Source organism: Coturnix japonica, chromosome 5 (genome assembly GCF_054131305.1).
Source record: "Coturnix japonica strain WE chromosome 5, WE-NBRP24, whole genome shotgun sequence".
Lineage (NCBI taxonomy): Eukaryota > Metazoa > Chordata > Aves > Galliformes > Phasianidae > Coturnix > Coturnix japonica.
This window is the reverse complement of record NC_140667.1, coordinates 31,115,845-31,140,325: the sequence shown is the minus strand read 5'-3', so window position 1 is coordinate 31,140,325 and position 24,481 is coordinate 31,115,845. Positions and strand designations below refer to the sequence as shown.

The 24,481-nt window shown below is 34.9% G+C and overlaps 1 long non-coding RNA gene across 2 annotated transcripts; it reads right to left on the bottom strand.

Annotated features, from left to right (window-relative positions):
• Window positions 1-218: 218 nt before the first annotated feature.
• On the bottom strand, window positions 219-24,122 carry LOC107314982 (uncharacterized). 2 transcript variants are annotated; one of them, XR_001555701.3, is made up of 4 exons: window positions 23,351-24,122; window positions 10,743-10,817; window positions 10,233-10,328; window positions 219-9,544 (listed from the first exon to the last, which is right to left on the bottom strand). It is a non-coding gene; the product is annotated as an uncharacterized LOC107314982 (long non-coding RNA). The 2 variants fall into 2 exon arrangements; XR_001555700.3 differs by lacking the exon at window positions 219-9,544 and having other exon boundaries at window positions 9,554-10,328; window positions 23,351-24,120.
• Window positions 24,123-24,481: the final 359 nt, after the last annotated feature.

The window sequence follows — 24,481 nt, the reverse complement described above, 5'->3', positions numbered from 1 at the left end:
AAAAGAATTAAAAGGAAAGAAAAAAAATATAAAACTATCTTAAAGGCAGAAAAGATTGACACAATTGCATAAAATGCAATGGAAACATAAATAAAATAAAAAAAAATAAAATAAAATAAAATAAAATAAAATAAAATAAAATAAAATAAAATAAAATAAAATAAAATAAAATAAAATAAACCAAAACCAGTCAACCATATTAAATAAGGAATTTTTGCAAAGCAGATATGTGCAAAGAAGAAAAGCTTGGCCTTCTAGAAAACAATTGGAGGGCTCTTCTCAGGAAATGTGTAAAAACTCATGAACTCTTCTTGTTCCAGAGATGCAACTCAGAATATCTGAATTGAATTTCATTTGATTTGTGGATAAAATCTTAAGCTTATTAACAGCATCAAAGCATAATTATACAGATCACTGAATTCTAGAGCAGTGAAAAAGCTCAGCTTTCTTCATTTAATCACTGTGATTTCTTACTAATGAAAATGAATATTTTGTGTTTTAGTGGTCTTTACTTTCCCACAAGAAAGTGACGTTCTCATTATTTCTCTCTGTCATTTTTTCTTAAATTGTAATGTCTAATTGCTCTTATTCTACAGATGAAGACGCTGTGGCACAGATAATTTTCTTATAAAAACAGAGGCATTTTTGGAATAGGAAACCAGGCTTAGAACCTGAATTTCCTCATTTCTAGTAAAACAATCTATTCAGTGGGCCACATTTCTTCCTATAGTTGACAATCCACACAGCTGCTATAGAATGTCAGTTGGTGTTTTATTTTTTCATTAGTTTGCATGCCATCTGTCCTGTGAGTGAAAAACAAGAAGCTATTTAAACATTCCTCTCCAATGATCTCTTTCCTTCCTTCCATCCACCAACGGGTTGGGGAGCAGAACCAATTTTAAAATTGCAGTTTACATGAATGCATGAATATACACATAACTTAAAATAGTGTTTCCAGTGAATCCCATGACCATTTTGGAGAAATGTCTTTTCCCCCTTTTCAAATAAAATTCTGTCATGTTATCCTGGTAATCATGGCATTCCTGGGAAGTTACTGAAATGATTACATCCTGCATTACGGTATGCACTTGGGTAATGTGAATCTCTTTCTTAACCTCTCTCTTCTTCCTTGCCTCCTCCTTTTACTTTTCCCTCCTTCTCTATTTCTCTCTCCATTTCTTTCACTCTCTTTCCATTTCTATCAATGAATGTGGCAACAGACATACAAAGGAACTTCTTTGCCTCATCCACTGCAGAATCTTTAGATACCAAGATTACTCTTTGGCTTTTGTCAGACAAATTGTTCATTCTTACTATGCTGACTTCTGAGTCAGCCCTGGTTGCCTTATCCCTATTTCTTCGAGAGAATAGGTACTGAAAACATTAAAAGAAAGAAATATATGCTTTAGCATGGCCATGAGAAAAGGCAGTTGAGATGAACACAAACTGAGCTGTGGTTACATTCCTGCTTGCTTACTCTGCTACAGAGGCCACTCTAGCAAAGAGGAGTCAAATGTGGGTAAGATCTTCCACTACTCCAGAACGACCTGAGTCGGAGTTCATCTGACATTGATCCGCTTTGGGCCTTTTTCTTCTGCACTACACTGGCAAGTCTATGTGGATTCAGAACAGATGCATCATTTTCCTGGGGTAGCCAAATGTCTGTAGAGGCCAAAGACAAATATCAGGTAGGTGGAGGACTGGTTATTTTGTGTTATCATCCATTCACATAATAAGCAGAAGAGATTTCTTTTTACAAACCTCAGTCCAATACTGAATGTGGACTGAGTGCAGTCAAGAGAAAGTGCTGTTCTGGCTGTGTATTTTTAACAAGGATGCAAGGGTGCTCTGACCCTGTTGATCCACAGTATCTCTTGTAAAAGATTTCCCTTTCTTTAATAAAGATCATATGTTTTCAGTAATGCTTTTTCAAAGATCTGCCTTATGTTTTGAAAAATGATCTTTTTTTTTTTTTCTTTTTTTTTTTTAAAATATCCAGCTTTTGCTGGATACCTGGCAACAAGTTCTGGCTATTTCTTAAAGCATTTTGTTTAGAAATACAATTTAAACATTTAAGTTTAAAGGAGAAAGAAGTGGCACAGAATTTTCTGGATTTCACTGGGTCATCTTTTGAAGTAGAGTTCATGGTAAATTTCTGATAAACAGTTATTGATTGGTAATTAATGGAGGCTTGTACTGTCAGTGACTGATTTTCAGGGATCTGGACCCTACATCTCTTAAGGACTTTTACTGTTTCTCTGCTACTGCACTACATTTTAGACTAGTGTATTTTTAACAGGAGTCTTGTGATAAGCAGGCAAATCACAAGGCAAATGGCTGCCTTGTACATACCCATTAATTTTGATTTCCATTTAGAATGGCATAATTAATGTTAACATTTCCCATATCCTTGGTAGCAATGAGAATATTGTGTTTGATTTAACTTCTAGATTTACTTAATTAGAGGGAAAGAGAACGTCTGGTCTCCTTCAGATATCATAAGATGTACATCAAAGATGTCTTTCAGCCGTTTGTGTAAATTACAGTACTAAGAAACAATGTAACTAGTAGTTTTGGGAATTGTCACAAGACATTAATTATTCCTGGTTTTCACATTCCTTTTAGCTGACCATATAATCTAGATTTTGGAGAAATACCTGTTATCTTTGAAGTAAATATTTTAATCACCAGGCCTATATTTTACTGTAATATCTAAACACACAAGTTCAGACTAATTTTTGCAAGCAGTTACCATTTTTAAGATATCCTTGGATTCAAACATAAACACTATATATAATGAGAACTGTTCAGTAACTCTGATCCAGCATTTCAAATCAGAACCTGTAAAACAGTTTGTGATTCTCTTCTGACTTTTTTCAATACCCTTAACTGTAAGATGCAATTAATATCACTATTTAAATGAAGAGCAAAATTGAAATACTTTAAGCTTCTCTTTTTCCTAGTATATTTTTATCAGCCTCCCTCCAACAGTTTCCTCTTCACAAGGTTATGCATATACTTTCAGCCAAAATATGAAGGTTTTGGTTTCTGATCTCCGAGAGAAAATTTTGGCTGGCAAGGAAGAGGATTTAGATTCCACAGTATTTGCTTGTCTGGAAGATTGCACTAAGGGGAAACAGTCTAGACATACAAACTCTTCTTGCCAGGACTAATTTTTCTTCCCAGGCTCTATGTGTGGCCTCTTTATTACTTTCCATTTTTGAAACTTTAATCTTTCTCTCAAGTCAAGTGACTATGCACTATGTGATGTCCTTCTCAGACCTTGTCTGAGTGTGCCACTTAAGAGACTATGGCTTGAACAACACTCATTGTTAAGAACTTCCATTTCTAGATGAAATAGGCAAATTTGTATGATTTCTTCTTCTACTTCAAGTGTAAGTATATTGCAGAGGAAACCTTCCAACATAAATCATTATTGAACCATTTCAGTTTAGCTCCTAAAGTCTTGGGTGGTCCTGTGGTTTTCAGGTCAAGATATTAGCACATCCTCAGTGTGATAAGAGATGTATAAACAGCTACACCCACTCTGTCCAGGAGTGATTCATTTTATAGAGGGGAGGGAACATTTCCGCAGCTGTCCTCCTGAGGGGATGTACAACATAAACACATACTTAATCACCACTGGGAGTTCCATGGAAGTTCTATGGGTGGAAGTTGCAAGAGAAACATATGAATAAGTGTGTCCCTAGCTGGCCTTGCCTATATTCCTTTAAAGATTGAGCCCTCCTCTTTACTGGACCATGCTAGTGATGTCTCCTGGGGTTCATGGTTGTACAGGTTTTTTTGCTTCTGAAGACCTTCTCAAGAAAAGCTCCTTTTGTCTCCAGTTATCAGATGTTTGGCATTAAACCAAAATGAGTATGATTCTTCTGCTAATTAGAAGGTGCTCAGATGTTACTTAGTGCTGTTTGTTCCAGTTCTTGATGATCAATGAATGAAAACGATAACAAAAACATAGTAGAGATGTGACAGGGATAATTCTCTTGATGAAGACTTGACAGATATGTAAAGAACATAAAAACATGAAATTTAAAATAATTAAGCTCTTTGACTAAACAAACAATCAATCAAATTGCTCTTTTATTCTTTCAACCCTAGTAATTTTAAAACAACAGCTGATTTGGACTGTTGAATGACTAATAACATACATAGAGGAGTGTTTCAACTAAACTGATTCTCACAATAGTACAACTGGTAGGCAACAAATTTTAAAATAAAAAGCACAATGTTATTGGGACTACCAACAGCTTTCAATCTGATAATGCGAAATCTTTAGCACCTTCAATCTCTTTTGCTTTTTTTGTTCATTCTACATCACAGGGTAATTATCAAGTGTAGAACAGCTAAAGCCAGAGCTCATACAGAAGTACATAACTTGCAACATATAATTTGTCTGTTATCTGTCCTATGAACCCTAAGAACTACTTTTAAGCATGGGCAAATAGAGGAGAGGAAAAGCTGAGGAACACTCCCTCATGACAGCATTCTTTGTGTTTCAAGGGTAAAAATACTGATAGAAGGCAAGTAATTGGATTAATAACCTAGTGGCTAGTTTTGGTGCATAGATGGCAAAATATTCCTATCGTCTCTTTCACCTATGAGCTATGGCTTCATCCTATTGTGAAGAAAATTCTCATGCACGCAAGTTGCATAGGAATCTGGTTTCAGTGAACTTTTTCTTGCTTAAACTTAAGCAAAGTTTAGGATCTGATTACTGATCCTAAAACAAATATCCCTCTTTATTTTTTGCTTGTTTGAAAATACTGCATTTTTTTCTTTATTACATTTTACATTTGACACGTTTTGTGCAAATGAATTATAAAAGAAAACAAATATACCACAACTTCTGTGATTGTGTTAATGATATTGAAAAAAATAGGATTTGTTTAAGTGTAAAGGACTTCAACAACTACCATCATTTGATGTTCATAGCAGAAAACACTTCTGACTACATGATCAGAAAAGCAAGTAGCAATGATAATCCTGTTAAGTGCTTAGATGTTAACTTTACCTGAATCTTGTGTAATCAGAATTTGGACTTGCCCCCAAGAGAATGCCTACAAGACACAATGTATATCTGCTTTTCTTATATATTTATTTCTGGTGGCTAGATTCTGATGATCAGGTTTTAAAAGGGATACATTCGTATCCATCTTGATCCCAAGAGCAGAACACATCTCAAGAGGAGAAGCTAGTTTTGTAGCTATGACAGAATTCTACATCCTCGGGGGAGTTCTCCATATCCAGAGACTGAGGGAAATTTGATGATCAACCAGGGATGTGCAAGTTCAGGAATTAAAGTATGTCTTGCTTTGGTGTCAAATCTGCTGAAAACATTAAAAAGGATATCAGAATTGGAGCTGTAAGTCTTCTTTCATATGTACCATTCTTTCTTGAGGTATTTGTAAATTGCAGGAATTCAGTTGCTCTGAATACTTTTTTTTTTTTTTTTTTTTTTTTTTTTTTTAGTGGTGGAAAATTTGTGGCTTTTTTCAGGACTTACATAATATTGACCTTCCTCTGTTCTTTTGCTATTTGAATGCATATTGACTGGAAAATATCTTTCCTTCTTCTTATGCCAATTTCATATTTTGTTACCAGGTAGAACAATTGCAGATAAGCCCTAAAATACTGAGTAAACTTAAGAAGAAATCATTCTTCCTTTATAGGAATGGAGGAGTAAAATAATTAATCTATCCCACTGTTACCACAGGGAACTTTTCAGATACCTTTGATTTTAGGAAGCACAAACACTTATTTGTCCAATTTGATTGACAAAATGCAGCTCAAAAACAAACAGAAATCAAATCCAAAAACAAACAAAAAATCTTAGATAGTGGTAAAAATGTGACTGTGCTGCAGAACTAAACCTTTCTAAATGAATTCTCACTGGCAATTCTAATGCAGTGAATTCATCTCTTAATGCTGGGTATGCTTTAAGGGCAAAGTAAAAGTAAGCAAGGACTGTAGCCTGCAGGGGCTGCTGTCATGCAAGAATAATTATACCAGGATGGAACAAACAATCAAACTCTAAGGACAGATGTTTGGTTTTGTTTTATGTTGAGGGCTAAGTTTATGTTACACATTAACAGAAACAGTATCTTTTTGTGGAAGTCATGGGATAGTTTCCAGAACTGAATAAGAACTGAGGCATATACTTTTCAACATGTTGGGATCTCCTATCTGAGAGGATGTCCTGTTTACATTTTGTGCTCTAGCTAAGTAATTATGCTTCATGAGTGCTCCAGAAATGAGGTGAAATATAAGAGGAGAAGATAGCTTGAAATGGATTTTCACACAAGTCTGAAAAATGACACTTGCATGACCCCTGTCATCAAAGCATTTGGGATTAGTCCTACAAAGGTATATATTTAACAAGAATAGGCACTCTGAAGGGAGAGGCCTTGGTATCCACAGAATGTATTTTGGGTGGTTTAAAATCTTTTTTCATCTTAAAAACAAACAAACAGCAACAAACAAATGAACAAACAAGCAAAGAAACAACAACAACAACAACAAACAAATGAACAAACAAGCAAAGAAAAACAACAACAACAACAAAAAACAAAAAAAACAACCAAACAAAAAAACCCAAAACAAAAAAACAGTAGGGAGTATTTGATAATGTGGCTAGCAGTCAGTCCCATTTTATGAAATGACCTGAGTAGGTAATCAAACACTGGTGAATTCAATATTAGCATAAAGCCACATCAAAGAATAATATAGCTAATGAAACAAGGGGGTAGATTCTCAGTTACATCAGCTGTTTGGGACATAAAAACTTTCTAAACTAGAATGGTAACATGAAACAACAATGGTAACACAGGATTTACACTACATAATATAAAAAGAAGCAGAAGATCTCAATGTTTTAAGGTTGGAATTAATTTTTGTATGGAGGTGACAGTTATTTTTTTGGTGGGTGGCAGAAACAGCATGTAATCAGAAAAGGGAACAAAAGTAGTAAATTGAGAGATTTGTTTGAAGTGGCTCTAGTATTGGAGTAAATCTAAAATATTCTTTTTACAAAGCAAATTCCATCGTATCTCATGTTTCCTGTTGCTGAGGTACTAATCAGGACTGTTATAACAATATATGCTTGTGGCTCTGTGACATCTCTTGAAGTTCATAAACCTTCACTCTCTTGTTAAACTGCTCTCTAACCACTAGGAAAACTGACACATAAATCCAAGGAAGGCTAGAAAGAAACCATGTTGCTTTAACATATATTGTACATTTAAATATTTGTCTGTATTACCAGAACACGTAGGAATTCTTCCTATGTGTTCATATCATAAACCACATTGCTAGCATTTTAGATAACACGTAAATATAGAGAAAATCTTTCATTTTCCCCCCACTTCCCAAACTAAAACTTCAATTTTGGGCATAAGCAAAACATAGCAGACTAATGGGAAATTACCTAAAAAATTATAATAGTAAATATGGTATGTAATGCTTCTGCACACCCACAGCTTAACTGCTGTCAAGATTTGGTAGACTTCCAGGAAAAGGAAAAAATTAAGGCATGGTTTGATAAAGTGTTAATTTTTCAAATGTTTATGGGGAGCTTTTCAACCCTGTTCAAGGGATACTGATGGGCATACTTCTGTTCTCACTGTGACCTCCTGAAGCTAACTAAAAGTAACAAATTTTCATTCCACCATCCGGGACTAGCCCCGTTTCTTTCCACATAGATAGATACAAATCTCATAAGAATTTTTATATTATGTATGTTATCCAGGGCCAAATCCTGCCATTTTTATTCATCTGGGTTTTCACTTACCCTGATGTTTCTCACATTCACTGTGATAGCATGTTATCTTAAAAGTCCTTGTGTATAATTGCATGTAAAATAAAGACTATTGATGTTCATTTCTTTGAGCCCTGAATAGTCATAAAAAACACTTCCTTGGAATTAGGCCTGAGGAAAAGGTAAGTGTTCTGCTTGAAATAACAGGATCATTGTATTTATTAACTGCAAAGAGCCTTACTGATTGACATTCACATTATATCTAATTAAAAAATTCAGAAATCGAGATCTCTGAGGTGTTTTTTTTTTGTTGTTTTTTTTTTTTTTGTGATGACCATCATCGCTGCTTCAGAGAAAATAATAGTTCAGTGTAATTAATTTGAGGTCTTTCAGTGTCAGCCCTGAAATACTGGAACTGATGTCACAATATAGTGCGCTATGGAGCTCTTAAAGCACTTGATTCTATATTTACATCTCTGAACAAGCTCACTTTGACTCAAAGCTCCTTAATTAGGCAAAGACTTTTTCTTTACTGTGGGGCATATTCTTACCCTCACAATAGAAGCATACATTTGGTAACTAATACCAGCAATTAGCCTCATCTCCTATGTAAATGAGTGTGATTGCAATTAAATACTTTAGTGAGCCCAAAGGGATAGCATGCAATCATTACAAAGTAAGTAGGAGTACTTACTTTCCTAGGGAATTCAGAAGTATTACCAGAAGCATTTTTTTCCCAGCACTGACTCAGGTCCTTCCCACTGTCAGTAACTTCTTGGCTGTTTAGAACCTGGTTCAAAGATGTTTTTGGTTTTTTTTTTTTTTATTTTTATTTTTTTTTTTTTTTATTTTTTTTTATTTTTTTCATTGAGAAATGTAAAAAACATGGAGCAAAGAATGACATGTCTGATAAAGAAAAGAGAAATCATCTCCAGGGTGTTCACAGGATTTTGTGTTGAACATCTGAGCACCACAAAACAGGATATCAGAAACAACACGGGGAAGTTCCTGGATTGGGTTCATTGTCAAAGATCTGTTGAAATGAATGGCTATGACAGTTTTACATCAACTAAATATTTGTGTCACTGAATACGTCTACATTATTTTCTGTCTTCCACAAGAGCTGTCACTAGCATACTTTCAGGCAGCCTGTCCGGATGGTGTTTGGTGGTATGCTAAACACAGTATAGACATACCAGCACAGTTCAACTCACATAACTAGGGCTTGATGTCTTAACAAACTGCAAAGGTGATCTTGAGTGCATCTTTTTAAAAGTGTATAGATGCAGATAAATCTCAGTGTAAATATCATTCAGATTTCTCATTTGAATATTCTATCTACATAATTTTGCATCTGAGTTAATAGGTTGCCAGTACCAAAACTTTTTTACGAAAAGTAATTATTTATCTATAATATTTCCCATTATTAATGGAACAAACCACTATATTAAAGTTGCCTGATATTTCTTAAAGAACTGAAGGAGTGGATTTCCATTTACTATTAAAAAATAAAAATAAAAAAAAAATCAGAAGAGTTCTGAGGCAGCCTGTCCATGGCAGAAGATTATAAAAATATCTCATTTCCCAGGCACAAATACAGCTTCCTTTAGTAAAGGGCATTATTGAGTCACTCATTCCAGCCTTAAGAAGTTTTTAAGGGAGCTAGGAAATACTTACTCTTTCTCAGATGCTTGCTACAGCAAGGGACTTCCACAAGCTCTAGTTTTACCACAGTGCAATACAATGCAACTCATTAATTTCATTTATAGTCTACAAGGTGAAAATACAAAAGGAAATTCTTTATGAAGCATAAGTGACTGTCCCAAAGTTCCCACAAACTGCACAGACTTCCAAAAGTAATGCCTTATTTATTTCCCATGTAAGCTTCAAGGAACTGTTCTTTACTACCCCAAAACATCCTATATTCTGCATAAGAAATTTTTGTGTTTTATAGCTTTTAAGGTGAACATACTGATTAAACATAGGCTTTAAAAATTAATATGAGACACTATTTTATGAACCCATGTATTTGTGTGAACAGACAGTAGGAATAGAACATGGTTACACAGCAGTATACATCTTTTTTAAGAATAGGAACAGACTTTTTGTAGGACTCAGAATTCAAAAGTAGTTAAACAAAGATTTGGGTTCACCATGTTGCTTAGATGAGTAGCCTTAGCAACTGTTTCCTATTGCAGAGATGTTTGAATTTAAGATCTTCCACTGTTTAATCTTATAATTGTTGACAAAACACATCCTTGGAATTAAACTTTTTTTTTAAAAAATTGAGTTTTAATAATAGTGATGAAACAAAATACAGCATTACCAGGCTGTGACTGTGGAACATCATTTGAAGGAATCCAAGCCTCAGCCTAGACAACTGGTTTTAGAGAAGGACTGGAGCAGAAATGTCAGCTATCAGCATTGTGCTGTCTGTTCTGTGTGAACTTGTATTCACCTTAGCCCTGCAGAGCACAAACTTCTTCCAGCCAGCTGCAATACTCAGCCTGTTTGTAACCTTCTTCTAAGTGGAATTGTTTCAGCCTTTCCCCTGCTGAAAGCAAAACATAAACATGAGATACATTAAAATGGAAACAGGATCCCAATTCTTTCTGTTTCTCAGTTTTATTTAGCAGAGACCTTTAACCCTCATTAAGATACTTCGGAAAGTTTGGGACTCTTTTTGTGCACAGTTCACTGTGGGAATATTTAGGTTTGTAATTTTGTTCTTCTAAAATATCTAAATGCTTTTGGGTAGTTGCACAAAAAGTTAAATAATAATACACATGATTTTATTTTAAAAAATAAAAGGCTAAATTTCATGAAATACACACAGACTATCATAGTGATTGCATAGAGAGAGAGCAAACATAGACACCCAGATTTTGTTCAAGAGAGCTTACAATGAACAGCAAATCTTTGTCCAGGGCAAAACATACAATAGAATGTAGAAACCTTTATTACTTACATTAAAAATAAGTCACAGTTTCTCTGATTTAAATGTGTATATGAGGGGCTATACTGAAATATGTGACTTGTGCTCCTGGAAAAAATGAAAAATGTCACTTATTTATGTTCTTCTGTTCTTGTATGTAAGAATCAGCACAAGAAAATGTTAGTGACTGGTTTGCAGAAAGTGCATTTCTGATTCCATTTATTAAATGAAATAAACTCGTCAAAAAGAAAAATATCGTTTCTCTTTGACTTGAACGGGATACCATCTCAAGGGGTTAAAATCTCTCCATGATATTTCTCTTCATAAAATATCTTGAAAGTTTTTTCTGTGTTTGTCAGTCACTGGAATTCTGAACTGTCACTATATAATCCTGCTAAAATCTCATTTTGAAGACAGCCTTTTTGGTCCACACTTTCTGAACAGCAATTTTATTCAAAATACCTCTCTAAAGTTTTCAGTTTTTTCCAGTTATTTTCCTTTGTCCTTAATTCTGTCCCAGTATAAAGAAGAAGTGAAGAATATAAAAAGACAATGAAAAAAATGAATGAAAAAGGAATTAAAAACATTCTTGAGCTTTCATTTACATAAGAGATATGGGGATTGTTCTACTTTCATTCCAGTACAGGCTTTTAGGTGGAGTAATTGTTATTAACGTGAAATGCTTTATTTTTCTAATTTCTCAAACTGCAAGATACTTCCCATGGACTTGGGAGTATCCGTGCTTTGGTCACATGGAGTTTTGTAATATATGTTTGAGATGATGAAAATCCATATTTGCTGATTTATTTGAATAGCTCTTTTATTGACAGAAACGTGCTCTCCTTTTTCATACTTTGCTTTCAATATGTATTTAATATGTTAAATTTCTCCTACATTTGCCTGAAATTAAGGCAAACATGCTATGCCATATTTTGAGAATCTAATCGTTGATTAGAGCTTTTGATCCAATTAACTTCCCCACTTCTTTTGTGAAGATTAACTATTAACATGCATTCAGCTATTCTGATCACAGTGAAACTGGCAGTCAGTTTGACACTGTAGGTCTAAATTTTCTGAATTAAACACTTGATGTTAAGTAGCTCCTGAAAACTGATGTTCACTGGTCACAGTTTCGTTTTTTTCCTCTAACGAGCTACAGCCTTCCAGATTAAGTACAGATCATCATAGTCCATAAATTTTATGTCCATTAACGGTAGCATTTTCACTTTTAATCTTTTACGATATTTGATGGTTAAGATATAATTCTTTGCCAATGATTTTATAGGTTAAATCTATTTCAGAATGGAAAAATCAAAACTCTGCAAAAATATGCTTTAAAAAAGTGACCTTGTCAATTTGAGACTTTCTTTCTTCAATTAAATCCAAAGTCAGCTGGTCCCAAAGGAAATGCTGAAGTGTATAATGTTAACAAGCACAAGAATGCTTTGCAAAAGTACTTAAAAAAAACTCTTTCATGCTATGCTGTTTTTTAGGGGGGAGGGGAGGGAAAGGAAAAAGAATGCTTTATATTTATATTAGTAGCTATTTATAAGGTCATTCGGTAGTGTACTCTTACATAAAACATGAGGTCAGTAAGTAAGGCTAATTAAATTTTAGTAGGAGTAAAAGTCACCAAAAGGTTTTTACTTTCATCCTACCCAGTCTAAAATAGTGATACAATAGACCATTAATAGCCTTGGAATTGCTAATTATTTCAACATGAACAGCAGTATCAATGCTGTCAATTCAATCAAGTACTCACCTCAGGATCCTTGATAAAACACATGATTACTTTTCTTATTTTGTAGTTTTAGGAATAAACAAAAACATGCAAACACAATTCAAATGTGGAAAGAGCAGTTTGAAAAGCAGTACCTCTATTAGTCCTTGTTGAGAAATTTCCTATGGAAGTCTTCCATTAGAACATATAGTTCAGCTCACTTCAAAAAGTTTCACAGGAATATATCTCTTTCATTTAAGTTCTATTTGAAAGAAGCCAGCATTTTTCATTTTTACAATTTTTTTAAACACTATTTTTCAACATTTTAATTTATTTTGAGTACTTATTATTGGACTGCTTTTGTATTATTGAGAAAAAAATTGTAATAAAATGTTTTAAAGATCCTGAATTAGATCTGATTTTCTATATGAATTTTAAAATTTGGGAATTTTGTTCAAATTTGACTTTAAAAAAAATCATATTATTTCATTTGAATTTGACAGGCTTTATTCCACACTAGCATAATTCAGTATTTCACTACGCTTTATAGGAACACCTGAAGTCTTTTAAAAAGAAACATTCTAGGTATACTGATGGTAAAGCATGTATAAAACTTGTGAAATACATTCTTGCTCTATTCAAATAAAGGGAACACTGGTACTTCTAAAGTCTAACTAGGCTAAAAAATTGAGTCTTTAATCAATAAGCCAACTGTGTTCCCTCAACAAATAATATTCTGCCCATTATATGAACATATCCTTTTCTTACTTAAAAGTGTCTAATTTATAAATTTGTCAATTTCTTTTTTTAATATTTCCAGAATTCTAGTTTCTAAGTGGCTTTAAGAGTACAGCAAAGCATTCATTATTTTGACAGTCAAGATGTAAAAAAAAACTGATGACTTCATGGAGGTTATATTCTCAGAGATACAACAGACTTTTATTAAGTGTATTCGGAAAGAAAAAAAGACATCATTTCTCACGAATTTCTTAGATTTTGCTTCATGAAACGATATTGAGCTTTAGTATTTTTTCTTGGTAGGCTATAAAGAGAGACCTGATTTCCCTCTACTGCTTAAAAAAAAAACAAAAGAAAACAAACAGACAAACATTGATGATTTCAATACATTTTTTTGATGTTGTTGTTATTTGTTTCGTTTCCCCCCCCCGAACTTCAAATAGGATCATAGAATTATGTAATAATGCTTTGAACTGGAGAGCTCCCTCTACTCCAAGTCTACTGTAATGGGCAAAGACATTTTTCAGTAGATAAAGTTACTTAAAGCCCCATCCATCCTGACACACTTTTCCTGACATCCACAATTTCTCTGAGCAACCTGTTCAGGTGTCCATTCCCACATCATGGAAATTTTTTTCTGTATATCCAAAATAAATCTATGCTCTTTTAGTCTAGGACAAGCATAATGATGAATCTCACTGTAAGAAATTTGTCAGCATTTGATGATTATACAAGAATAAGTTTAAAGCACCTTTAATTTCAGATCCACCCTACTGGACTCTCTTTGCCTTAGAAAAGGTACAACATTTTGATGCGCTGATATGCAGGTAGTTGTGTTTTTTTTGTGAATTCAGTAAAATTTAAGAAGCTGGCAATCAAAATCACATGCTGAAAATATTAACACAAATTCTATGACCAAGAAAGCTCTAAATCAATTTAATTCAATATGGGGAAGAAAGGAACAATGAAGAATCAGCTACCTATACCCTGGGGAGATCTTTCCTAAAGAGGAATTCAATCATTCTTTTTCCAACAGAACATTCACACGCCAATCAACCTATGCAAACTTCTTAAGGAATAGCAAGATGTCTGAAACTTCCATATAAAGGATAACTGCTTGATTTGCTACTCCGAACTTATCTAAAAAAGCATGTTAAGATTTTTCAGGTGGTGGATTTCCACCATAGTCACGAAGCATAATTAATCATAATGCATAATGAACCATAATTAAGTTATATTTTGAGTTCCTGGGGAAAAGAGTTCCAGGACAAAGAATAAAGTACTTTAATTCCAATGCAACACCTGATCTGATCATTTTCCCTAATATTTCTCAGCTCACCTCTCATCACCCACCCACACTGTGAGATGCCTAGAAGTGTTGCCTGATACAGCAGTCCAGCACAGCAAAGAAAAAGGCTGTCACAGAACCATCTGGCCATTTCTTAAAGTGCAACAGAAAACTATCACAATGAGAAAACTGCCTTCTTTCAGTGATCCAATGGACATCATGAACTAGTAATCATTACTGCTTAAAAAACAGAGTACAGTTTCTGTTGCTGGAAATTACCCTTTAAATTTCATAGTAAAGCAACATTAGTTTTGACTGTTACTTCCTTACATAAATTTTCATAAGCAGATGAATAAATATGTTGCATCTAAGATACTTTCAGTATTCCATACCAAAATAAAGATACATGTATTTTAACTGGTATTATTATTTTCATCTTCAATTAAATTGCTATAGTCTTAAGTGACTGAGATGTCACACAAAGTTTGTGTCTTGAGGAGCTTCTCAAAAAAACTTTATTACATGAATTAAGATTTGCAGTGAAAAGTCTGATTCTCCTGTGACCCAGGCATCTCAGCTCCTGAGACACTTTTGGATAGACACATTGTCTATAAATATATTTATTTTAAGAACCACATATTTAATCATATAGTATTGTGAAAGCACTATGGAGGTTAATCTGAACATTTTTCCCTCAAGCCTTTCTTTTTAACCACAGAATGAGCACCACCAGCCTACTATGTGAAATGTTATCTAGAAAAGGTAATGCTAAACAGCCATTTGAGCCATTGGTTATTGAAGTCAGTCATTTTTATTATTTTTTTTTTTTGCCAAAATAATCTCATGATCAGACTATCTGTAGAGTAGAAACATGGGTCCTACCTTCATTGCTTCTATTTCCCAAGCATTTCTAGTTGATTGAAATTTCACCAGAATTATGTACATCCATATGTTATTCCCCTCTGTCCTTTGAGCAAAAACTGGAGTTTAGCATGCAGATGTGAGTAGTGAGAAAAATTGTTTATTATTTGTCAGTCTTTTAGCATGTTTGTTAGAAAGTCTTTACATACTCAGATATCCCTTCTGATAAAAACAGTAATTTATCATCAGGAACCAGAAAGGTCATTATTATATAAAACAAGTAATATCATCAAAAGAGAAAACAAAACTAATTAATCTTCATTTTTTTAATATATTGAAACTGCAGTTATTAAAATATTATTTGAAGTATGCACTTAAGCCTGTGACACATATGAGTCTTAATGAGTCTTAAGTGTTGTTTGACCAATTTCAGCTAATTTGTCGTATAAGAACACTTCAGTCGCAAAGAACATGAAAATATCCTTCTCTGTAGCTATGGTGAAAACATGATGTTTTCTGGTTACTACACAGGTTGAGGATCTGATCTGGTAGAACATTTTCATGATTGCATATTTTAATGATGACTGGGCTAGTGCTTTGTGACTTGACACAGCTTCTGGCAAAGTGAATGAATGCCAAAATTGCCAGAGTATCAAAAGGAAACATTTTTAGTTTAAATATGCATGCTGAGATGCAGCTGTGCCAATACATGCTTATTTATCGAATCTGGCCAGGAGGTAAATGTGTAGCTAATTAAATCATAGTAGTCTTGGCAAAGGTTTGATTCCAAAGGCCTGCGCTGTCAAAAGCTTAACTGAGATTATTTTGGTGGATCTAGAAGCAATTTAAAAATAAAATAACCCTAGGTAATATTATACTTGGACAGTTTGATAATCTGGTAGTTTGTTTTCAAAGAGATCAGGGTAAGTTCTAACAGTTGGCATAGCAGAGCTCAAGAAAATGAGATCAGTACTCATACTGGTATCTGCATACACTTCCATGTTTTAGTTTAGGCAGATACAGGAGGTTGTATCAGGATTTGTTATGGCCAAGAAGAGCTTAAGAAATGATATAGACAGTTGTTTAGTGATCTAGGACAGTTAAATTTAAAACAGGACCCAGACATCTTTCAGCATACTAGAAAATTTAAAAATTTTTTCTCTTTAACAAGTAAATTTTACAAATAATCCAGTCTAAAAAATGTCAGGGCCAAATGTTAAACAAGTGAAAGTTTGCATTAAACTACTCTATTATTCCTGTAATTTGTATGAATTTTGATGAACCTTTATTATGCTAGGTATGCAGTAAAAGCACCATATTGAAAATTAGAACTAGTAATATGCTTATTCTACTTATATGTCTCAAAGCCAGGCATTTGGCTCCACCTAGTTTTGGTGGCTCTGTAAATGTTGCTAGGTAAGCAGCATCACCAACCTTAAGCTTTAAAATATTTATCATACTCTTCCTTATCAAGGCACTGACTTTAAATTCATGAACTTTAAAAAGAAATGCATAAAATTAAGGTTATTATTATCACTATTTTGGTATTTGAGCCTTAGGACACATATTTTCTAAAAATTTAGTTTGTAACCATGGGTGTAAGAAAAAGCAGTTATACAGAGAATTATTGTGAATAAAACAGTTGATTCACCAGGAAAAAAAAAAAAACAAAAAAAACCCCAACTCTGAGCACCATTATCATTCCTTCCTTGTCCCAGTCCCCCAGCTTGTTTATTTAGTGTCACCCATAGTCTGTCATGACTGACCTAAAACTATCAGAAACAGCCACAATTGCAGCCAAGCATAAACAAAAATCTGAACTGAAGGTGCAAGGGGGACTGCCATTCTAGAGATAAGATCTATTTCTATAATAGCCCTCGATTATGATGACCAAAGGAAAAAGGAAACAACAGCAAATATACAGACATATTTCTGTTTGTTTATACATGAAGAGAGAGAAGCATATCATTCACAAAGAGGAAGGCATATAGGGAATAGAGTTTCATTACATGTCAGTGTTTCTCAACAGTTTATAAAACATGATTTTGTGAAAGTAGAGGTTTGCTTGTGGTCTTCTCTGTTTGCTTTATGACATTTTGTAAAGTGCTAAAAATCACATGGAGATAACAGAGAATCTGCCAGATGGTTATCTGTTGGTAGAGTGTTTTTCACCCTTCCTTCCACCTACAGCACAGAAGCTTTGGTTTTACACTGAAAACAGATTTGCATTAGAGAATACCACGTGAGAACACAAGTCCAATATATTGTGCTTCAGGTGTGTGAATAATATATAAATTGCTGATGACACAGGTAAAAAGGGCACTTTATACATGACAAAATTTAACCTGTTATTTGAAAAAGAGTTACACCAGACCTTCTGGTCCTTACGATGCGATTCTGAGACAATTTTCAATTTTCCTTTTTATCAGTTTCCCTGAATTTATAGGGATAAATTGCTTGCACTCCTCTACAGAGCCATGCCAATGGCTTTGTCTGCCTGCCAATTCAAAAGTAAGTTTCCTATCTTTAGCTGTAGTTACAAAATTTCAGTCAATGTTGCTTACATCAGTTTTAAGCATGGTTATTAGTACATGTTCGCACTTAAAAGAAAAACAACATCTACATCAGTTTAAAGGAGGAAAGAAAAGGAACTATACCATAACTTTCACTAATAACCATAGATAAAAATAGTTCAATATTACTTTGCTCTGTCACCACATCCTAGAATCATATAACCACCAAGGTGAGGCAAGATCTCCAAGGCTGCCCAGTCCAATTGTCCACCTACCACCAATATTTACCCACTAAACTACATCCTTTAGTATAACAACTAAACATTTTCTGAACACCTCTAGGGATGATATTTCAACCATCTCCCTTGGGCAACTTGTTCCAGTGCCTAACTACCCTTCTGGAGAAAAATTTTTTCCTATTATCCAATTTGAATTTCCTCTGGTGTAAATTAAGGCTATTCCCTCTAGTCCTATTTCTAGTTATTTGGAAGAAGAGGCCAACACCCACCTCACCGTAACATCCTTTCAGGCCCCTCACCAGCTTCATTTTACTCTCTGAACATGCTCGACAGCCTTGATATTTTTTTTGTAGTGAGGGGCCCAAAACTGTACACAGTACTCTGGGTGCAGCCTTACCACAGCTGAACACAGAAGGACAATCGCTTCCTTACTCCTGCTGACACCATCAATTCTAAGGTGAGCCAGGATGCCAATGGGCAACTAGGCACACTGCTAGCTCATGTTCAGCAAAGACAGGTACATTCACCCCCGCATCCATTTCTTCCACACAGTCTTCCAGCCACTCTGCCCCAAGCCTATAGTGTTGCCTGTTGCTGTTGTGGACAAAGTGCAGGAACTGACACTTGGTCTTGTTGAACATCATCCCATTGGCCTCATACCAAATATCCAGCCTGTTTTGATTCCTCTGTAGAGCCTTCCTACCCACTTGCAGATTAATGTTCCCTCCTAACTTGGTGTCATCTACAAACCTACAGAGGGTGCACTCAAACCCATTGTCCAGGTCATCAATAAGAATACTGAACAGGACAGGCCCAAATGCTGACCCCTGGGAAACACCACTCATGACCACTTGTCAGGTGGATTTAACTCCAGTCACCACCATTCTCTGGGCCTGGCCATCTAGCGAGTTCTTTAGCCAGAAAGTCATGGGCTGTCAGCTTCCCTAGGAGAATACTGTGGGAGACAACATCAAAGGTTTTCCTGAAGTCTAGGTAAACTACACCAGCTGCCTTTCCTTCATCCACTAGGCAAGTCAGTCAAGCATGGATGATCAAGCAAAAAAGACCAGCCTTTAAGAACTCACGCATGCTCAGCCTGATGCCCCAGTTGTCTTGCGCATGCTGTGTGATCTCACACAAGGCGATCTGCCTCATAACCCTTACTGGCCCCAGGGTCATGCTGATGGCCCTCTAGTTCCCTGGATCCTACTTATGACCCTTCTTGTGGATGGGAGTCACGGTGGTAAACCTCCTGTTCTCTGGGACCTCTCTGGTTGGCCAGGAATGCTGATAGACAGTGGAAAGTGGCTTGGCAATCAACTCTACCAGCTCCCTCAGCACCTTTGGTTAGATCTCACCTGGCCTCATGGACATGTAACTGTCCAGGTGGAGTAGTAGGTCTCTAACTGTTGCCACCTGAAATATGAGGGCTTTATTTATCTCCCTTTTCCAGACTTCCACATCAAGGGATAGAGTATTCCAAGGATAACTGATCTGACTTTTAAAGAGAGATGTAAAGTTATTGAGAACCTCAGCCTTTTCCTTATCCTCAGTGGGTACTTTCCTGACTGCATCTAGTAAAGCATGGAGATTCTTCTTAGCCTTCCACTTACTGTTAATATATTTGTAAGAAGTAGTTTGTTTTATCTTATCCCAGTGGCCAAATTGAGTTCAAGCTGGACTTTTGCCTTCCTAACTTCCTCCCTGTGTATCCTAGCAAATTCTTTGTACTATTTCTGAGTTGCCTGTTTCTTCATTAACAGAACGAAGAGTCTCTTTCTCCCAGAGTCTCAGAAAAAGTTTGTTGTTCATTGATAGTGGTCTTCTCCTCTGCAGCTCATCTTATGGCACAGGGAGACAGCCTGCTCCTGCACATTTAAGACTTCCTCCTAGAGGACTGACCAGCCTTCCTGGACCTCTTTACTCTTCAGGACTAACTCTCAAAGGAACATCAGAGCAGGCAGTGATTTCCTATCTGATCCTTCTGTTTGACTAGAAAGAACTGTGATGCTGTAGTTTGCTTTGATTATTAAAAAAGTAGAAAGTTTAAGCATATACTTAAAAAGAAGTGTTTTTCCAGCATAAGAACCTATAAAACCTCTACATGGAAATAATAAATCCCATTTGCTTGTTAGTTTTTCTTTGGTTTGCTTGCCAATTACACATATGTAGCTGTGTGAAAGAACATTCTGTGCTTAGCCTTTAAAACAAAACACATGCAGAGGTGCTGCTTTTTGTGAGGGGGGAGGATAAACAAACAAAAAACAAGAAGTACCACTTGATGGAACTTTAAAATTCACAATTCATAACTTTTTGCCAGTAAGAACCCAATGGAAAATGCTCCTAAAATAACAGCATATACCAGCAGTGAATGCATACTCAGAGATAAATTTACATGGAATGAATTCACAAGGATTTTAAACAGAATATGTAAGGAGACTGGGCTTTTTTTTTTTTTTTTAATGTATTTTATTCTATGAGGATATATTTGCTTATTCAGTAAAAAACATACAGCATTTAATTGTCAAATTTCACGCACACAGTGAAACATTATAAGAGACACTGTAGATAGTGTTCTGGGGGCCTACTTCTTACTATCCTATATTTGCTGCCAGGAAAAATGTTTTCTTGAACTTATTTGGTTTTAACAGCCCAGAACTAGATTCTGCTTCTTTTGTAAGTTAAATGGGGAAGAAATAGAATTTATACTGGTGGAAGGGGGTCCCTCTTGTACATAAACCTACCTAGGGATGATGCCAATCTCACTAGGTACCTGCAAGCTGACTGCAGGAACACAACACTTCTTTCTGAATGAATTTACACTGCAGCTGGTAGCAGTTAAGCCCATTCTAGCAGCTTTTTTGCAGCAAGTTATAAAACTACCTGAATTACTTAACAGGGCAGGTATTAGCTGTAGTCTTGAATGTCCTATTGAATGCAAAAGCTCAAAAGGAATTTGTCAGAGTATTTAGTGAGAATACCTTCACTTTAAAATTGTGAGACTTCATGCAAAATCACATATAACCTGATCCTTATCTTTCTATTGCTAAAAATACAAGCTTCATTGAAGTAGGGTAAATGCTTTCTGAGCACAAAAGCAACTGCTAGGGTATTCTACAAGAGAAGATGTGAATATTTGTTATTCCAGCTTCTGGCTTTAACATTTTAATGTGCTGTTTTCTGAGTACAGGCCTAGAAAATACTTGAAGGAGAAATTAGAAGTACAAAGCTCACTATGCAGATACAAAGTGAAAGCTTTCAACAACTCAGAGCCACTTTTCTATACTGTGATTGAAAGCTGTTCATTCTTAACAGCTTTCCAGAAATCAGGCTGAAGTATCTGAGTAAGTAGCTAGTGAGACAATATCAGTAGCATTGAAATTGCATTCACATTTCACAATTCTTTTGTCTTCCTGAAAATCCACAGGAGTTTTTACCAATGATTATTTTGCTGTGATACTAAATAAGTTATTTTGGGAGTAAAATAAAACAATAAACTGGAAACTAGCTCTATGATGAAATTTGTGAAAATGCCTTACAATCAGTCAATAGTAAATAGCTTGGGATAATAAGTAACTGTTGAATAATTATGTCCTATTATTTTTCAAAGTAGGGTTCTTCATAAACTGTATAATAATGCCATTGCTCAACTCAAAGTATGATTAGGTCTGCCGGTCTAGTGCAGCACATATTTTGTATGTTTTCTGATTTTTATTTTTATTTTAAATCACTACTATATGTATATTTCAGATTGTGATTTTTCAAAGATCATGTTGACTAAACAGGCATGGGCTGATCAGTCTGTGTTGATGTGTCTCCTTGTTTCCATTGCCTTCTTAAAATAAAAATTGAGAATACATTATTTATTACTTTAAATGGTGAAGTTTTTCAAGTAAGTAGTTGTTGAAATTGCCACAGAAAAATGCAAATGGAAAAGGAGGGAGTTCTATGAAGAGCTCCTTGTTTTCAGTGGTTTACAACTGAGCCTAAAACATTCTTTACAGTCAAAAGCACGGGCAAATTTTCAGATTATGAGAAAGCATTTAATACTAAATTTCAAGACACTAAGATGCTGTAGTACTTTCAATTACTGTTATAAATCATAAGGAAAACTAATTAGAATGGGATACCTCTTCATACAAATTTCCTCAGCTGTCTAGCACAGCTTAACAGGCAGATTTTTTTTCCTTTTAGTTCAGGAAGCTGCCACTACCCAGTCACCATTCACCATGCAATACACGTCTAATTTCTACCATCAGAACAGGCTATGTATGATGTAAGACTAAATAACTGGATAATTTAACCACTCTTCTCAAACTAAGTGCTCTGACTTCTGTTCTTGACATTCACAACTTTGGCTTCTTTAATTAGCAATACTTAATTATCTCAGTCACTATTGATGGTCAAGTCTGTATTAACTTATTTTAAGTACAATTAACTCCAAGAAGCCTGGCCTCAAATTTAAAGTAAATTTGTAGTTTAGTTTGTATTCTCCTGAAGAGTGATGGCAAGCCAAGTTCTGCCATCATCCAGAATACACTTCAGCAAGGCATTTAACCACGTGTGTGTCTCAAACACATGACTTAGAGTCTGGTTGTCAACTGATTTTAAAGTAGCTCGCTGAATTTCAGCTTTAATCTTTTTAGCTTAAAGAGGAAATACAATTTATTTCTTCCGTTTCTAACAAGGTTTTGATGGTTTAGATGTATGGTACAAACCCATAGAAATACTTCTGCAAGTAAATTATTCAGCACATTGACTTTATTTTAACTGAACATTGTTGTTCTTCCTAAATATGGGGCAAACATATATTGATACAGAAAATGGGTTAATGTTAATAAATCAGGTCTTAATAATAAATTACCAACATATTCACTCTCAACACATGAGGAGGATTTTCATTCTGCTCCATAAACAATGTTTAACTGCTAGCCAATATGTTTGAAAAATATCCACATTAAAATTCTTCTATCCTCCATAAAAAGAAATATTAAATTTAACATTAAAGAGGACATCACTTCATTTATTTCAAGGAAGTTTCCTACTTAAAGCATTTGTGAATCATGAGAGAAGGATGAATGAAAATATTCCTGGTTCCAGCCTTTGGTTTGATGTTGCTTTTGCATTTGAACCCAATGTTGAGAATAGCCAATAAATTTTGGATGTTTCCCAGTGCAGCAAATAGACAGATCAATACAATGGGAAGAGGTGCCTCACCAGAGGTATAACAACAGAAAGATCAGCATCACAGAAAGATGCTATAAGAAAAGAAAATTGCTCACCCATATAAGAAGATTCCAGGTTCACAGAGGAAATCACCACCAGAGAAGAATCTCCAGAAAGAGATCATTCCTCACTGGCAGCCTCTTAAATAGGGTCTAAGAGAAGTGCAGCCACGTTCCACTCCTTCCAGTCACACAGCTGAATTGCCTTCACCTGTGCTCCCAGGGTTGACCTGGTCCTTTCTCCAGGTGATCAATCAGTGCTTCAGGGTGTGACTCAACAGTTCCTATTCAGTCAGACAAGCTATTTCATTGTAAACATTTATCATAAATCTGACACATTTTGGAAATAAAAGAAATAATAAATTAGTTTTCCCAGGTCTCCCTCTCCTTCCCTTGCAAGTCACTTCCTAAAGAAAACCCATGAAAAACAGTAAGAACTGATTTTAAAAATATCATTCAACATCATATGAAGCTCTTTCCTGACATATCAAAGTTTCATTCAGGCTGCAATCGCTGTAAATATTTCTCTCCCCTTCTGCTCCCTCCTTTCTCCGAACCTTGGGTGTTTTCTATGATTCTGTGTCATTGTGGGGTAAAATGTCAATATGTGTAATGACACAGCACAGTGAAAACAGATATTTTAATATTCATGTAAACTCATGTAATTGTAAATTAAGCTTCGGCACCCGCTATCATAACATACTTCATGTGAAAAGATGCTAAATTTACTTGACCTACTTTCATCTTCATGTTTAGGAAACAGAGTATAAGAAGTAAACAAAGTAGTTGTGCCTCATGCAGGAGATGATTATTGTTTGAATTTATGATTCATGCCTTGAGCAAGATTTTGTTTGTGGCCTCATTTGCAACCATAATTTACAACTTTACTAGGGATATACCATATATTTGGGAGGCTATATATTAGGCATGCTTTGTACTGGAACTGTTTTCTAGCTTTAGGTGTAGTATTTTCTATGTTGGTTTTTTGTTTGTTTGTTTTTTTAGCTATAAAATTTCTTGGCATAATATTTATTGTAGTAAATATGGATATATATATATATCTTTTTAAATTGCAATTCCCCATAGGAATGTCCTCTTGTATTTACATCAATGCTCTTGTTACAGACAAATCTAAAATGTATTTAAGGGAGTTTTTAATTTTACAAACAAGTCAAAACGCAAGAAGGA